The sequence below is a fragment of the Myotis brandtii genome, unplaced genomic scaffold, assembly GCF_000412655.1.
Source record: "Myotis brandtii unplaced genomic scaffold, ASM41265v1 scaffold215, whole genome shotgun sequence".
Classification (NCBI taxonomy): domain Eukaryota; kingdom Metazoa; phylum Chordata; class Mammalia; order Chiroptera; family Vespertilionidae; genus Myotis; species Myotis brandtii.
Window position 1 is genome coordinate 794,565 of NW_005358043.1, and position 16,024 is coordinate 810,588.

The 16,024-nt window shown below is 36.1% G+C and overlaps 1 protein-coding gene across 1 annotated transcript in view; it reads right to left on the bottom strand.

Annotated features, from left to right (window-relative positions):
- Window positions 1-16,024, bottom strand: part of GPR158 (G protein-coupled receptor 158) — a 393,556-nt gene that overhangs the window by 193,882 nt on the left and 183,650 nt on the right. The gene's annotated exons all lie outside the window — the stretch shown is intronic.

Below are 16,024 nucleotides of genomic sequence, written 5' to 3' on the forward strand. Positions count from 1 at the left end.
AAGAGAGAGAAAAAAAAGGGGGGGGGGGGGGGGGCGGGGGAGAGTGGGGAAAAGGGAATGAGAGGATGTTTTCTTTTATGATATAGTTAAAATAAAAAAGGAACTGTTTGCTATTATTGATTTTTGAAATATTTCTGTTACAGTCAGTGGAACCAGCTCTCAGAAAAGCATGGCTAAAGGATGACAAAACAGCATATGACATGGACACATTACATATCTACAAACTTCACACTGATGAAGAGAAAGATGCTTTGTGGGGGGTTGAAACTGACTAAAGAAAATATATGGATTATATCTCATTACCTGAGCAAACACACTTTTCCAGACCCTCCTGCAGAAATAGCTCCAAAGGCTTTATAAACCTAATGCTCAATATGCTCAACTTTTAAAAAATGAAACACTGTCCTTCACTAAACCACAAACTCACTATGACACATCTATGCTCTGCCTTTGACACTTCGTGCTTTCTGTGGTCACAGTTCATAAGCACTGGGGACTTCCTTGTCATCCTTTTCTTAATTAAGCTCCAGCTTATAAACTCCATCTATGCTATTTGCTGCAGCAACAAAGAGGAACAAAGCCGTGGTCTAGTTCTCAGAGAATTTACAATCCACCAGCATAAAAGCAAAATCAGAGCTGCTATATGGTGCTCTACCCTGTTCACAACTAAAGGGCTTCATGAATGTATGTTTGTTTTTGAGAAGTCCATCTTTAGACATTTTTCTGTTCCTAAGAACAAATGTTAATAGGATACATATAATATGATTTTCAATTTTATACAATTAAAAAATGAAAAGTTTTATAAAGTACTTTTTAAGGATATATACATATGTGAAACGATAAAGAATAAAAGTGATATACATAAAATTCAGGATAATAATTATCTCTTGGTGGGGCAGATGAGTATGGGATGAAGAAAGGACATGTAGAGGTTTTTTGTGATACTGATAACAATGTGTTTTTGAAGGGAAGAGAAGGGAAGAAAAGGGAAGGGAAGAGAAGGAGAGGAAGGAAGGAAGGAAAGAAAGAAGGAAGGAAGGAACAAGGCCAACCTGGTTGAACTTCAGTCCATGGCCAATGAGGACTCATCGCAGGCCTCAGACAAGGAGAATGGTGTCTGTGATGTGGAGAAAGAAGTGCCAAAAATCCGAGAAAAAAAAAAAGAAAATGTATAGAAGTTTCACATTCTATATTTCTGTATCAAATTAAATATTTGATGATATGAGGCATTGAGGGAAGAATGAGAATCCAGACAAATGGAAGTGGGTAAGAAGTAGAGTAGACAACAAAGTTTTGGTAATCACATAGGCATGAGGAGAAAAATATCAAGTTTGGGGCTTCAAAAATACTCAAGTCCTAAGGGCAAAAATCCAAGAGAGAACAGAAGTTCAAAGAAATGAGACTGAGCTTCAAATTTTTTTGTTTACTTTTTAAGTGGTCTAAGGTAAAAGTCAAAGAAGCAAAGCAGAAACTTGACAGGAACTTAGCTGAGTTTTTTGCCCTATCACAACGTTAAAATCTTAAATGGAGTTCAGGATCTTCCCAGGATAAAGGATTCTAGTAAACATCAAAGGTTTTCAGTGATCCCCCTAGAATGCTATATCCTATAAGTGAGAGTGAATAAGAAGTAGTCTTAGCCTTTCACAGACTACCCTCCATTATTGGGACAGCTCAAGTACCGGTTGGATTGATATGATCTGTCTACATGGTTACTCATCAGAGATAGGGTAAAGCCTCTTTGGAAAAAAGTAACACATCCAGAATCACTATAACAACACAATGTCTGGCACACAATCTTAAATTACCAAACACACCAAGAAAAAACTGACAATATAGACAGATTCACAAATGAGCAGGTACTCAAGTTACTGACACAGATTTTCAAAAACCATAACCAGTATGTCCAAGAAAGTAGAGGACAATAATATAGAATTTCCAGAGAATAGATATTCTGGAACTAACAAAGCGAGTATTGGACACCAGCGAAGAAAGAATAAGCCAACTAGAAAACAGATGAGCAGAAAATATCCAGGCTACAGCTTGAAAAAAAAAATGAATGGAAATATATAAAAGAACTGCAAGGGACATATGGATCACAGAGAAGGGACCTAATGTATATGTATTTTAAAAGAAGAATATAGAAGCAATATTAGATGAAAGATATCTAGCTACCAATTCAAGAAGTGCTATATACCATAAAGTGGATAGACATTCCAGTCTAATTGCAAAATGAAAAGGTAGCCTATTATATGGGAGAACATATTTGCCAATAATACATGTGATAAAGGATTAATTTCCAAAATATATAAAGTACTCATACAACTCAACAGAAGGAAGACAACCAACTAAAAAATGAGCAGAGGGCTTAAATAGACACTTTTTCAAAGAGGACATACAAATGGCTAAGAGACATATGAAAAAATGTTCAATGTCACTAACCATCAAAGAGATGAAAATTAAACTACAATGAGCTATCACATCACACTGCCAGAGTAGCTACCATCAATAAGTCAACAAACAAGTGTTAGCGAGGTTGTGGAGAAAAAGGAACCCTAGTTCACTGCTGGTGGGAATGCAGGTACAGCCACTATGGAAAACAGTGTGGAGTTTCCTCAAAAAATTAAAAATGGAACTGCCATTTGACCCCATTACCCACTTCTAGGAATATATTCTAGTAAGAATCCCAAAACCCCAACCAGAAAGAATATATGAGCCCCTATGTTCGTAGCAGTACTATTTACAATAACTAAGATCTGGAAACAGCCCAAGTGCCCATCAGTAGATGAGTGGATAAAAAAGCTGTGGTACATTTATACCATGGAATACTATGCACCTGTAAAAAAGAAGGATCTATTACCCTTTGAGATAACATGGAGGGACCTGGAGACTATTATGCCAAGCAAAATGAGCCAGTCAGAGAAAGACAAATATCATATGGTCTCACTTATATGTGGAATCTAATGAACAAAATACACTGATGAATAAAATAGAACCAGAGACATGGGAACATGGAACTCACTGATGAATCTCAGAGGGAAGGGGGTGGAGGGGAGAGATTAACAAAAAAGAATTTATCTGCATATATGCATTACCCATGGACATAGACAATAGCGTGGTGAAGGCCTAGGGTGGAGTGGGAACTGGGTAGAGTGGGACAATGAGGGGGAAGGGGGGAACATCTGTAATACTCACAACAATAAACACACCAAAATATCTTAAGATAACCAGAAGACAAAACAAGCATACTTAGCTTTCAATAATAACGTTTTATTTTTTTTAAAAAAAGCATATTTATAACTGAGTAGCAAGAAGTTTGACAACTATATTCAGCATAGAAACAATAGGAACCAGAAAATAATGTACTGATATCTTTAAAGTGCTAAAAGGGGCAAGAATAATAAAACAAAATCACTAGAACTGTATTCCAAGGGAAAAAACTATCCCTTCAAATGTGAATGAAATTGAAGGTATTTCAAGTTAAACAAAACCTGAAGAAAATTCCTCATCACCAAATCTATAACAAAAGAAATGTTAAAGGAATTTTCAAGCAGAAGGAAAATCATATCAGAGCACAAAAATGCAGGATAGATTGAATAGCAATGGAAATTAAATATGTGGATAAATCTAAATTAATATATACTGTATAAGACAGTAATAGTAAGAATAATGTCTTACGGGCTTTCATTATATTTTCAATTAAGTGCAAGGCAAGGGAAGGGTAAATGCAATTAAAAGGTGCTGATATCCTATTTTGTCAGAAAAAGGTAAAAGGAATAAGCTATACCAGTTTATAATAAACCAAGGATGCATGCTGTAATCCATAGAATAAGTGCTAAAGTATAGAAAAATAGTGTATAACAGGCAAAGAGAAAAAAAGTGGAATAATAGTAAAATATTAGATTAATGCCAAATAAGGGGGAGAGGAGGGAGAGAGAGAGAGAGAGAGAGAGAGAGAGAGAGAGAGAGAGATAAAGAGATAGAGAAAATATATTAAGATATTCTGTATGCATAAAATAAAAAAGGAAAGGAAGAAGAAAAATAGCAGAAGTGGGCGATCTGATTTCTAACGGCGATTTCTTTTAAAATTTGCAATCATTGTTATGCCCTGGCCGGCGTTGCTCCGGTGGTTGGGCGTCATCCTATGCACAGGGTTGCCTATTCAATTCACAGTCAGTGCACATACTGGGGTTGGGATGCAGGAAGCAGCCGATTGATATTTTATTCTTCTCTCTCACTCTCTCTCTCTCTCTCTCTCTCTCTCTCTCTCTTTCTCCCTTCCTCTTCCTAAAATCAATTTAAAAATCTTTTAAAAATAATAATAAAAAGTTAAGAAATAATAAAATTTGCAATGTCTTTATATTGATTATTAGAAAGCAATTTCACTTTTTTATTGAGGCCATTTATTTTTATGATGTATGCTTACATTTTTAAGCAAAATGGGAAAAACTAATGTATGCTGTTAGAAATCAAGATAGTCATTACCTTTGAAATGGGATGAATGGGACAGTGATCACAAGAGAGAAAAACTTGACTTTTTTGCTGGTAATATTATCTTTTGCCATCTAAGGTTTGTTAAACAAGCCTGGGAATTTTGTGCCCAATTCCATGTGTATTCTGCACACCAGTTAAAGTGTTTAAAAGTAATCAAGTGCCACTATGAGAAACCACTTCACACCCACTAAAATGGCTAAAATTAAAAAGTCAAATAAAATAAAATGTAAAAGTGTTGGTGAGGATACAGAGAAATTAGAATCCTCATAAATTGTTGGAGTGATTGTAAAACAGTACAGCCACTTTGGAAAAACAGTTTATTGGTTCCTTTAAATATTAACATAGTTTCCATAAGACCCAGCAATTCCAGTCCTAAATATATACCCAAGAGAACTAAAAATATATGTCTACACGAAAATGTGCACAGACTTCATAGGAGCATTATTCATAATAGCCAAAATGTGCAACAACTCGAGTGCCCATCAGCTGATGAATGGGTAAATAAAATATGATCTATCCATCTACATTAAGTCCTCACTTAACCTCATCAATAAGTTCATGGAAACTGTGATTTTAAGCAAACAGTGTAGAACAAAATCAATTTTACCATGGGCTAATTGATATAAAGAAGAGTTTAGTTCTAATGACATACTTATGGTTACAAAATCATCAACAACTTTTAAATAAAGACCCCAAATACTTCTATTATTAAATATTGAAATAAATATGAGTCAAACATATACTCAAGAAATATTAACAATAATAACCAGTAAGTTAATTATTTTCCAACCTGCTTATTACAGCCCTAGCAAACTAACAAAGATTTTGGTACTGGCAATAGGATGCTGCTGTAAACAATTTTTTTAAAATCTAAAAAATGTGGCAGCAGCTTTGGAACTGGCTAATGGGTAGAAACTGGAGGAGTTTTGAGGTGCATTACTAGAAAAAGTCTAGATTTCTGTGAAGGAACTGTTGGTGAAGGCTCAGAAAGAAAAAAAAGTAGAGTTAGAGAAAATTCTTAGAGAATACACAAATAATCATGAACAGAATGTTTGTATATGTATGGATAATGGACAACAAAAGGGGTTCTGTAGTAACCTCACAGGATGCAGTAAGGATCATAAATTCCTTACTGGGCAGGTTATGGTGGGTGGTCATGACCCAGGCCTAATAAAAGGTTTATCTGTGACTTAAGCAAGGCCTGTTCATTGTTCTTGTGCATCTCTAGATTCTAGAGTAACATACCTTTGAAATGTGAGAGTAATCCTCTTTTGTAGACCTCTAGGAGATATAACTACCATCAAGGGAACATATAATTTTAACTGCCCTATACCTTGCTTTCTCACACCTTCATGTAATCTTCCTTGAGTTCCCTCCTAAATTCCAAATGTATAAGGGAAACTACAAGGCTGTTATTCTCCAGCACATTTGAGATCTTGCTTCCCCATATATTATCATGTGGCTCAAACTCTTGTAAAAATTCGCTACAGATTTGGACGTTTCTTACATCAACAGTATATTAAAAGGCCATTCTTGTGAGCTCTCAGATGGAAATGAGAAACATTACTTTAAACTGGATGAATGATGATCCCTATTATACAGGGGGAAGGCACTTTTGTGGAAGAGAGAACTTGCAAGCCATGAAAATGAATATTTAGCTGAGGAGATTCCTAAGCAAAATGTTGAAGTTGCAGTCTGGGTCCTCCTGATTGCTTACAGAAAAAACATGTGAGAGGAGAGATATAAATGGAAGAAAGAATTGTTCAGTAAAAAGGAAACTGAACCTAAGATTTGGAAAATTTTTGCCCTGTCCATATCACACAAAAAATGAGAAAGTGTGTTTGGAGAATACAAAGGGTGTGGCTGGACAATAATTCAATAAAGAGATTATGGAATTACACAAGCAGAAACACTGTCAGTTTAAAAATCAAGGGGATGGAGACAAAAATAAAAGAAGGCTGTCCAATTTCTTAAATCCAAGAGGACGAGATGATAGGGCTACTCAGCTATGAGCATGCTTTATCCTTCAAAAGAAGGGGAAAATGTTCCCAAAGGTAATTCAAAGAGCCGCAGGGCTCCCACTCCCAGGTTAGTTCCATAGCACAGGGCTAGCTAGCTCCTCCTTGGTTCAAAGTGAGGGTCTACCTCTTTTGTATCTGCTGGCTAGGCTTTCCCTATCCAGAGCCCCAGTGTGGGGTCAACCTCACAGAGAGCTGTAATGGTGGGACCCTTATAGAGAGTTCAAGGCAGAGCTGTGGGGGTGATGCTGCCATCCCAGTGGCCTGGAGGGTAGAGCATCAAACCAAAGAGGATTGTTCTTCTGCCTTAAGATCTAGCAGAATTTGCCTGGCTAAGTTTCAAACTTGCTCGGGAGCTTTCACCACTTTGTTCCTTCTGATTTCTCCCTTTTGGGGTTGAATAGACATGAATGTCTGTCCTATCCCTATCCCTATCCATCCCTATCCCTACCCCTATCCCTATCCCTATCCCTATCCCTATCCCTATCCTTATCCCACCATTATAAAAAGTCTTCAGAAAGGAAGACTGAAGATTTTGATTGACCTAAAAGAAGACATATAAATAAGAAAAATATAAATGTAAAACAGATGGTAGATTTAAATACTAATTTACACTAATAAAAGAGAAAGATGCAAATTGACCATACCTTCACAATGCCCACCAGCCAATCAGGAGTGAGTATGAAAATTAACCTAACAAAGATGACGGGTTAATTTGCATATGCAGGCGCCAAGCGGCCAGGGGTGGGATAGGACACTTGCGGTGTCACCATGGTGACAATGCAGGTGTTCAGCACTGCCCCAGCCGCTCCGGGCCTCTGGGGAGCGTGGGAAGGCAGAAAGGCAGCTCCGGGCCAGAGCAAAGGCGGAAAGGTGGCTCCAGCCGGAGCGAAGGCGGTGCCAGCAGCCAGGGAAAGGAAGGCCCATTCTTGCACAAATTTTTGTACATTGGGCCTCTAATTATAGTAATAATTACAATATATATGCTTGAGATAAGTACTTCAGATAAAACATTAAGATTGTCAAATTGGACTAAATAAACTTAAAAAGCTGCTAACAAGATACATTTTAAATACAAGAACACAGAAATAGACTAAATAAAAGGATAGAAAATATCTTATCTGGGAATCTATCAGAAGCAAATCCTGGAACAAGGATTTGAATACAGATATTTTATTTAGAAGATAATTCCATGGCAATGGAGAAAGAGAGTAATGGAGACAGGAAAAGAAAGACAATCAAATAAATGATGCTTCATCAATACAGTTGCTATCCGGCAACTGGGACTTAATTCCTCAGGGGAATTATGGAAGTTACCATAGAGTATAAGCTGAGCTACCTGAACCTCAGCTCAGACCTACCCCATCTCATTAAATCTCTGTCTGGCACTTGAACTTTCCATAATCTAGTCAACGTATATAGTTCTCAGGCAACTGGAAATCTAGTCCAGTACCGTAATCAATAGTAAAATCTGAGGTTCTCATGAAGATGGTGAAGTAGGTGAAACCTACAATAACTTCCTCCCATGACCATATCAAAATTAAAACGAAACTATAGAATAATCAACCTGGAGAACCATATGAAGACTAGCTGAACAGAAGTCCTATAACGAAGGATATACAGAAGAAATGCCATAGAGACTGGGAGGAGGGACAGAGACACCAAAAGAAGCGCCATAGAAACTGGGAGGATGGACAGAGACACCTTGCATGCGCATGTGGCAGTTGATAAATGAGGTATATCTCAGCAGCAGAGGGGCCCCTGAGGAGCAAGGGGTCTCAGCACCACACCAGGCTTCCCAATCTGGAGCATTAGTGCCAGGAAGAGGAGCCCACAAAACAACTGGCAGTGAAAATCAGCGGGGATCCTGTCCACCCAGGTGAGACAAAAGGCTTCTGGAAACCCAAGTGTCCTCTGAGAGAGACAACGCACAAACTCTTGCTTGCAGGCACTCACCCTGTGTTCCAGCAAAGGGACAGTGGCTGAAGGGGGCCAGAGTCATATGAGAAAAGACGTAGTTATGTGGCTTCAGGGTGAGGGCTATAGGGACAGCTGTCAATGTCCCTGTATTGAGTTCTACTCACACACAGCCCAAAGGCACCTTCTTTCCTGAGTTGCCTGCCCCCACACAGAATCAGCCTGGTAAGCTACACTGCCCTGATGAGGCCCTGAGGCTGCCCTCCCTACCCAACTCATGCATGACCCAGAGTTTTGTCTGCAGCAACCAGCCTGGGCCAGCATGGCAGTCTCTCTTAAAATACTTGAATTCAAATCAGGCTCTTGGGATGCCAGAGACATACAGGGAGAAAGAGTTTTTTTGGCTTTGGGACAAGGGCCATCTGCCCACACAGCTGACAGGAGCCACTTTTCCTGTGTTAAGCCCTCCCTCCACACAGCCAAATCTTCATCTGCATTAGCCTTTTAGTTTTTTTTCTGTTAATCATGATGTTAGCTGTGGATTTGTCATATACAGTCTTTATATGTTGAGGTATCTTCCCTCTATTCCAAGTTGGGGTGCTGAATTTTGTCAAATGCTTTTTTGCATCTCCTGATATGATCATACAATTTTTTAATCCTTCAATTTGTTTATGTGGTGTATCACATTAATTCATTTGCGAATATTGAACCAATTTGCATCCCAGGTATAAATCCCACTTGATCATGTTGTTTGATCTTTTTAATGCATTTCTGAATTCAGTTTGCTAATATTTTATTGAGGATTTTTCCATTTATCATGAATATTGGCATATAATATTCTTTTTTTATAATGTCTTTGTGTGGTTTTTAGAATCAGGATAATGCTGGACTCATAGAATGAGTTTGGGAACTTTCTCTCCTCTTAAATATTTTTAAATAACTTGATAAGGATAGTTGCTAATTTTTTTTAATATTTGGTAAAATTCACCTGCGAAGTTATTCGATCCAGGACTTTTGTATCTTGGAAAATTTTTTATTACTGATTTTATTTTGTTGGTCATAATTGGTCTGTTCAGATTTTCTGTTTCTTCTTGATTCAGTCTGGTAATTTTTTCTGTTTTTAAAAATGTATCCATTTATTTCAGATTGTCCAGTTTGTTGGCATATAATTGTTGGTAGTATTTTCTTATAATCCAGTAGACAGATGAAGGAGAGGATTGAATCAACAATTTGGAAGACAAGATAGCAGAAAACACCCAATCGGAAAGCAAAAAGAAAATGGTTTAAGGGCTCTCTGGGAAAACATTAAACATATCAACATGTATGAACTGGGGTACAGAAGGAGAAGAGAGGGAACAAGGAATTGAGGACCTTTTTGTAGAAATAATGACTGAAACTTCCATAACCTGGTGAAGAAAAAAGACATACAAGACCAGGTAGCACAGAGTACCAAACCAGATAAACCCAAAGAGGTTCACACCAAGACACATCATAATTAAAATGGCAAGGTTAAAGACAAAGACAGAATCTTAACAGCAGCAAGAGCAAGAGAGTTAATACCTACAAGGGTGCTCCTACAAAACTGTCAGCTGATTTTTCAAGATAAGGAAAAGACAGAGATGCCCACTTTCACCACTCTTATTCAACATGGTATTGGAAGTTCTAGCCACAGCAATCAGACAAGAAGAAAAATAAAAAGACACCCAAATTGGAGAGGAAGAAGTAAAACTGTCAGTATTTGAAGAAGATATGATATTGCATATAGAGAACCCCAAACATTTAACCAAAAAACTATTAGAACTAATAAATTCAGTAAAGTATGATAATACAAAATAAATATTTAGAAATTGATTCTATTTTTATGTACCAATAATAAACTATCAGAAATAGAAGTTAATAAAACAATCCCATTTATAATTGCACTAAAAATACCAAGGAATAAGTTTAACTAAGGATGCAAAAGACCTGTATTCCAAAAATTATGAGACACTAAATTAAGAAACTGAAGGAGATGCAAATAAATAGAAGCAGAATAAGGAGAACTGACATTGTTAAAATGTCCACACTATCCAAGCAATCTATAGATTCAATGCAATCACTATAAATATAGTAAAGGCATTTTTCACAAAACTAGAACAAATAATCCAACATTTTATATGAAAACACAAAAGACCTCGAATAGAACAGCAATTTTGGGAAAGAAGAACAAATTGGAGATATCACATGGCCTGATATCAAACTATACCATAAGGCTATAGTAATCTAAACACCGTCGTACTAGCATAAAGAAAACACACACACGTAGATCAATGGAACAGAATAAAGAGCCCAGAAGTAAACCCACACCTATATGGTCGATTAATATATGATAAAGGAGGGAAGGACATACTATGGGATAAAGGCAGTCTATTTAATAAATGATGTGGAGAAAATTGGACAGACACATGCAAAAAATATGAAACTAGATCACATTCTTACTCCATATACAATAATAAATTAAAAATGAATTAAAACTTAAATGTAAGCCTCCAAATAGTGAAACTTCTAAAGAAAACATAGGCAGTAAAATCTCTGACATTTTTCTTAGCAATATTTTTTTCTGACATTTCTCCTACGGCAAGGGAAACAAAAGAAAAAATAAACAAATGAGACTACATCAAACTAAAAAATTTTTACACAACAAAGGAAACCATCAACAAATGAAAAGACAACCTACTGAATGAAAGAGATAGTCACCAATGATATATCCAAAAAGGAGTTAATATCCAAAATTTATAAAAGAAACTCAGACAGCTCAACTCCAAAAAAACCAACTATCCAATTAAAAGATGTGCAGAAAACCCTAATAGACACTTCTCCAAAGAGGACATACAGAAGGCCAATAAATACATTAAAAGATGTTTAACATCACTAATCATCAGAGAAATGAAAACTGAAACCGCAATGCAATATCTGTCACATCTGTCAGAATGGCTAACATAAATAAATCAAAAAATAAGAAATTTTGTCAAGGATATAGAGAAAAGGGAACCTTTCTGCACTGTTAGTGGGAATGCAAATTCATGCAGCCATTATGAAAAACAGTAATAAAGTTCCTCAAATTAAAAATAGATCTACCTTGCCCTAACCGGTTTGGCTCAATGGATAGAATGTCGGCCTGTGGACTCTAGGGTCCCAGGTTCGATTCCGTCAAGGGCATGTACCTTAGTTGCGGGCACATACCCAGTAGGGAGTGTGCAGGAGGCAGCTGATCGATGTTTCTCTCTCATCAATGCTTCTATCTTCTATCCCTCTCCCTTCCTCTCTGTAAAAAACCAATAAAATATATATTTAAAAAAATAAAAATAGATCTACCTTATGACCCAGCAATTCCACTCCTAAGTATATATCCAAAGAAATCCAAAACACTAATTCAAAAAGATATATGCATCTCCATATTCAATGCAGCATTACTTACAAGTACCAAGATAAGGAAGCAACCCAGTGCCCATCAAGACATGAATAGATAAAGGAGTTGTGATACATATATACAATGGAATATTACTCACCCATAAAAAGGATAACATCTTTCATTTGTGGCAACATTGATGGAACTAGAGGGTATTATGCTAAGTGAAAAAAGTTAGTCAGAGAAAGACCAATATGATCACTTATATGTGGAATCTAAAGAGCAAAATAAATGAACAAAACAATAACAGAATCCTAGATGCAGATAACAAGCTGATGGCTGCCAGATGGAAGAGGAGAAGTAGAGCTGGGTACAAAATGTGGAGGGTAAGAAGTACAAGCTGATAGTTGCAGAATAGTCATGGGGATGTAAATAAAGCTCAGCATAGGGAATATAATCAATAATATTGTAATAACTATGTAGGTGCCAGCTGGGTACTTGAATTATCAGAGGATCACTTCACAAATTACACAATTGTCTAATCACTATGTTGTACACCTGTATAAAAATAATATTGAATGTCAACTGTAATTGAAAAATAAAAATAAAAACAAAGCCTTGACCTAAAGTTACACTTTAAAAAAAAAACAACCCCAAGATCTTTTTAATATTTGTTATTGATTTTTAAAAGAGAGGAAGGGAGAAGGAGAGAGAGAAACATCAATGTGAGAGCGAATCATTGATCGATTGCCTCCTGCAACCCCCACAGGGGATCCAACCTGCAACTCTGGCAGGTGCCCTGACTGGGAATCAAATTGGTAACCCTTCAGTGCACAGGATGACATCCACACAATTGAGCCACACCAGTCAAACAGTAAGATCTTAAGGAATATATTTAGGGCATTGACACATATACAAAGAATACACCATACAAACATATGCCAAAGAAAACTTGTATAACTATGCTGATATCAGACAAGAAGCATAACCAGAGATGAAAATGAACATTCATAATAATAAAGATGTCAATCTCTCAAGAATATATCACAATCTAAATTTATCTATATCTAAAGATATAGTTTCAAAATAAAGTAATAAATGAAAGACAAATGAGAGACCTCTCCATACACAGAATGCTTACCTTATTGAGAGAAATTAAAAACAATATAAATAAATGGAAGGATACATCCATGTTCATGATTGATAGACTAATTATTGTCAAGATATCCAATCTCAACAAATTTATCTATGAATATAATCCACTTCCCAATTTATATGAAAATAAAAAATATGAAAAGAAATATGCAAAACAATACAATAATAGAAAAAGAACTTAAAGAACAACAAAATTCCAGGAATTACTCTATAGAGTGTCATGACTTTCTGCAAAGCATCAGTAAAAATAACAATGTGGTATTGGTATAAGTCAAGAATAATTGTACAATGCTTCAAAATATTGAGTATAGAAACAAACCCAAGAACATGTGATTTATGATAAAGATGGATCTGCAGAGCAGAAGGAAAAATAATAGTCTTTTCAATAAATGGTTCTGGGTCCCTTGGCTATTTATACGAAAATATGAAATTTCCTCCCACTTCCCAGCATATGTAAAAATAAATTCTGGCTTGATTGTAGATCTAAACTATAAAACATAAAACAAGCTTCCAGAATATAACATAGAAAAACATCTTCATGATTTGGCAGTAGTATTAAATATAAAGAAATACATTAAAATAAAAAACCACTTTTGATCAACAGATACAAACCACTTTTGATCAACAGATATAAATTATAAAGTAAAAAGTCAAGTTGCCAAAAGGAGAAAGTATTTCAACTCATATAATAAAAAAGAAGCACTCACATCTCAAATATAAACGAGGTCTTACACATAAATAAGAAAAAGACACTGCAATGTAAAATTGAGCAAAGGTTTTAATAGAATATCACAATAGTTAATAAACATATAAAAAGTTTCTAGCTTCATCAGTCATCAGAGAAGAGCAAATTTAAAATAATCAATCTATATCCACCAAAGTGGCTAAAATTTTCTTTAAAAGGCAATCTAAGTGTTAGTGAGGATACGTAATATGTAGGACCCTCATGTAGTCCTGGCAGACATCTGAGCTGGTACAATCTCTTTGGTAAGAAATTTGGCACTATTTCCTAAATTTAAAAATAACATATCCTATTATCCAGCAATTTCAATCCTAGTACATACCCAATTGAAAGGTATTTAAACATGTTCCAACAGGCATGCAAAAATAGTTATACTGTTTGCAATAGTCCCAAACTGTTAAAAATCCAAATGTTTATCTAAATTAGAATGGAGAAATAAATTATGTTCTATTTATATAATAGAATGCAATACAACAATGAGAATAAATAAACTAGGCTCTGGCTGGATAGCTAAATTGGTTGGAGCATCGTCCCAATATGTCAAGGTTGTGTGTTGTATTCCAAGTCAGAGTAGGTACATACAAGAATCAACCAATGAATGCATAAATAAGCAAAACAATAAATCTCTCTTTTCCTCTCTCTCTCCCCCTTTCCCTCTCTCTCTAATCAATAAAAATGAATGAATAAATAAATAAATAAACTAATACTTTATTCAACAACATGGATGAATCTCTTAATCTCTCAGTATTGAACAAAACAAGTCATGTATGCTGCATTATCCTGTCTATATAATGTTGAATAACAGGGAAATGCAATAGTATGTAGGGTTGGAAATCAGAGTATTTGTTAATTTGGAGAACAGTGAGAAGGTGGTGATGGGTAGGTGTACAAGAAGGCCTTCTGGAATACTGGTAATGTTTTTTCTCTTGAGCTGAATGGTAGTCTGGAAATCAGAGTATTGGTTAATTTGGAGAACAGTGAGAAGGTGATGATGGGTAGGTGTACATGAAGGCCTTCTGGATACTGGTAATGTTTTTTCTCTTGAGCTGAATGGTAGTTATATAGGTGTATTCTCCTTGTGATAATTCATTTTGCTATACTTATGAGTCTATACTTTTATGTAATGACTAGAGGCCTGGTGCACAAAATTTGTCCAAGGGGGCAGGGGGCCCTTCAGCCCAGCCTGCACCCTCTTGCAATCCAGGACTCCCTGTGGGATCAGGCCTAAACCAGCAGTTGGACATCCCTCCCCCAATCCAGGACTACCAGCTCCTAACCGCCTCTGCCTGCCTGATTGCCCCTAACCACTCGCCTGCCCGCCTGATAGCCACGAACCACTTGTCTGCCTGCCTGATCACTCCTAACCACCCACCTGCCTGCCTGATCTTCCCTAACCACCTCTGTCTCAGCCTCTGCCACCACGACTTCATCAGGAAGGACATCTGGAATGACATCCAGAAGGTCGTTCGTCTGTCCAGTCTAATTACGCTTTTATTATTATAGATTTTTACTTCAATAAAAAATGACATTAATATGCCACATTTCTGCCTCCCTTCAAAAACCTTTTTAGCTCCCTTTTCTCACCTATTATAAAAATTTTACTTTTTATTATTTTGATTGATTTGAAAGACTCGTTCCATTTTTGCTGATTGAGAAGGGACCTATGTACTAATTTTGAAGGAGAAAGCCTCTAGACATCAAAAGTAATTATAACAAAAATTATGTGAAACTCAAAATGTGTTTGCATGCACTCAGTACTTGGCTGCCTCTCAAGTATTTAGAATCTGAATGTACATTTGCATTTCCCCAGAGAAATGTCAGAGGGATTTTCAGTAGTAATTATCAAATCAGCTAAAGAACAAAGGGCATAGGGCTAACCCAAAAGCCAAGAACTACACTGCCTATTAAATGCTAACTCAAAACTAAAAGCTATATTCTCAAGTGACACTGGGCTTTTCTTTTATTATGGGGAAAATAAAATATTTTTTACTCACAAAGAAAATCATTTTAATTGGTATAATTGCTATCATTTTCAACTAACAAACGTGCAAGATTTTTAAAACAATTTATCTCATTCTAAAAACAATTTCAACATGAATAAATGTCCTTGATTCATCACTGTAGCACAGAAAGTTTTTATTAGGACAAATTTTGAGTAAACACATACCATATAAAATATTTTAAAGTACTTCAGGAACATGTAGTTTTACACAGATAGTTATATGCTGATTTTACATTTCTCTATCATTAGAACCACACCCTCTACTGTAGCATAACATTCAAAGTTCTGCACACATTCTTTAAAGTCATAGA